Below are 2,798 nucleotides of genomic sequence, written 5' to 3'. Positions count from 1 at the left end.
CTGTCTCTCTTTCTCCCTCCCTCCCTCCCTCCCTCCCTCTCTCCTCCTGCTCAAAGAAGTTGATCCAAAAATTCGAAAAGGAATGAGACAAGCAATTAGTTGCGGGAGTGTTTCAGGAAGGGAAGGGGCTCCCAGCCTCAGGAGCACCAGGCTGCTTGTCTGTGGAGAGGCACAGGACCAGGTGGCCCGGCCAGGTTTGCACAGGGTGTCTCAGTTACGACTTTCTGTCAACCTGCTCCCTAACAGTGGTCAAGAAGAAAGAAGAGAGGAGATCGGGAGGCCTATTGCACTCTCACCCTGGAAGCAGCTAGATGAGCTTAGATTTGGGAGACAGCATCTGGTACCCAGGAGGCGAACCTGGGGCCTGTGAGGGCTTCCCTGGCCAGTGCCACTGAACTCCATTTATGCCACTTCCTTCCATGCTAAACTATGTAGCTCTTTGCGACCAGACAAGAATCAGTGAATTTTTTCATCCCCGTGTATTTTAAAGCACTGGTAACAACACTACACTTTCTCCTTCTCCAAAAGCAACCCCATTGTTTGTTTCTCCACCCCCAGACTTCAGCTGCCTCCCACAGTTGTAGAGCAGCAACAAGAACCCAGAAGCCTAGGGACTCTCTGGACCAAGGGGAGTCTGGAGGATGCCTACTTTTCCTACATCCATGGGCACAACCACTGAGCCTTCCCAGCACCCTCTGAAAGATGCTGAAACTGTAGAGGGCACCCTGGGGAAACACCCAAGGCCTGAAAGTTCCTCGTTTGTTCATAGTGTAAATAATTATGGTAATAAACAATAAAAGTCTAATTTCTCCATAGGTAAGATAGTATCACAACCCTGAAACAGACTGCCTCTCTTCCAAAGAACGCAGAGGGCCTTTCTTGCCTGCGGGCGACCACAGTCCCCAAGCCAGCCACGGGCATTTATTCTTAGGTATGTTGCTTGTAAAAAGTTGTAATCTGCATCTTGAGGCCAGCCTCCCTTTGTCAGGCTTCTGTAACTATGGAAGTGTGATTTACGCAGATTTGTCCGGGTCAGAGACATCTTTCCCAACGCACTGTGTATATTTAGACAGGATTCGGTTTGGTGTTAAAAAGTGTATATGTTGAATGGATTCACACACAGTAGCCAACAAAGCCCACATTGTCGGCCCATGTACAACGCGTATTGAAACGCAGCGCCCAGACTTCAACTAATCTGCTCTCAATAAAGCTGAAATAATTATCCTAAGCTGCCTTTCCAGAAGAAAAATCATTGAGGAATTCAAAACTTTTTTTAAAAAAAGATCTTTTCTACATTCCGATGCAGATCTGGGGGCGCGGCGCCGGGTACTCACCACTCGGGAGATCTCAATGAGGGAGGAGTGAAAAAGAGATTGTGGGAGAATTTAAATGTGAACCTAACTGGAGCCTGGAGCTAAAATGGTCGCAGGCCTTAACTCTCAAGCTCAGGTCTTTCTTAGGCCTTGATTCAGCAGCGCCAGGTTTTAAAGGGCAAGCCCGGTTAAGGGTAACACAGAGTGAGTGCTTGGGTTGGACTAGGGGACTATACAACTAACTGTCTAGCTGGAGGCAGGTGGGGGAACCTAAACTCACTGACTAGGGTGGAAGAACGCTCCCCCTAAAAGATGGGATCCGTCGAACTCCACTTTGGCGATCTCTCTCTCCACACATTTTCCTGTGGACCAGGAGTCCTTTTCCGCTCAGCTGCGAAGCTCTGGGCGGTCGCTCATTGCGGGCCCAGAAAGAGCCCAAAGGTTGGGACACAAAAACAGACACTTCGTCTTTTCTTCCCGACCCCTTTCTCTTGTTGGGGAAGGATTATAGGCTGAAAGGTGGGAGGGAGAAGGGGCAGGAGGAGGAAGCGGGGGAAGAAGGAATGAAAAGGGGGAGGGGAGTGGGTATTGTGCCGCGTGGGGGGGGGAGAATTCCTACGGGTGGGTTTCCGAATATTGTGTTCAACTTTTTGAAAGCAGCTCGTGACCCCGAAACTGCATCCCCCGGAGCCGGGGACCCAGGCGCCAGGCGGGCGGGCGAACCCGGCCAGTCCCTCCCAATCCCCGCAACCCCCGCCTCCGAGTGGGGGGGAAACCCAGGCCTGGAGGGAGGCTGGGCAGGTGCCGCGGGCTGTGCCGAAAGCGCTGAAATCGAAAACCTTTGCCACTCAGGAAGAATTAAGGCAAAGAGATTGCAGACTCTGCTCCGGAAAAGCCCTGCACTCCAGCCACAGCCTGGTCGCTCGCGGGCCGACTGTGCTTGGCAAGTCGGTGGCAGCCGCGCCGTTCGAGCGCTTAGCCGAGAGGAGGGCGCAGGCGAGGCGAACAGCTCTGAGTGCGATCCTACCCCGCCCGGGCCTGCAGCAGCCCGGGACTGTCGGAGGGCCTGTGAGAGAACAGAACTGGTTTCTGCGCCGCCCTCTGAGCCCACCTCCTGGCCACTCCGCCGCCAGCGTTTCTCCGGCTTAGGCCGGAAGCGCTACGCTGCTTCCAAACCCGGTAAGTTGAGAGTCCTGAGAGCTGTTCAGGAAGGCGGGGCGGATGGTCCCCGGTGCTTCTGGTGATCCGCAGGGTCTTGATCTAAAAGGTTTGCGTGGGTGCGTGAGTGGAGGTGCTGTGGACTTCTAGAGTTTTTCCAAATTCCCATGCACTGAGCAACTCGGCTCAGACTCAGGCTGCCTTCTTCGATAGTCTGAAGTGGGTAACAAGAGATCTCGGAAGAGCTCAGGGCTCTTTCAGAGTAGGTGGGACGCTAAAAATCACCTGCACCCCAATACTCTCAGAGCTGCAACACCTTGGTGAATT

The 2,798-nt window shown here is 53.3% G+C and overlaps 1 protein-coding gene and 1 long non-coding RNA gene across 6 annotated transcripts in view; one reads left to right on the top strand and one right to left on the bottom strand.

Moving 5' to 3' along the window:
* Positions 1-2,798, bottom strand: part of Six3 (SIX homeobox 3) — a 12,299-nt gene that overhangs the window by 4,760 nt on the left and 4,741 nt on the right. The window lies entirely within an intron of this gene.
* LOC113456820 overlaps positions 2,023-2,798 on the top strand; it is a 21,968-nt gene continuing 21,192 nt past the window's right edge. For all 3 annotated transcript variants that reach the window (XR_003377555.1, XR_003377556.1, XR_003377554.1), the window contains exon 1: positions 2,023-2,492. This is a non-coding gene — a long non-coding RNA (uncharacterized LOC113456820). The remainder of the gene's footprint in view (positions 2,493-2,798) is intronic.

Source organism: Microtus ochrogaster, chromosome 16 (genome assembly GCF_000317375.1).
Source record: "Microtus ochrogaster isolate Prairie Vole_2 chromosome 16, MicOch1.0, whole genome shotgun sequence".
NCBI lineage: Eukaryota > Metazoa > Chordata > Mammalia > Rodentia > Cricetidae > Microtus > Microtus ochrogaster.
Note: the sequence above shows the minus strand (reverse complement) of the source record. Positions and strands in the feature narration are given on the sequence as shown.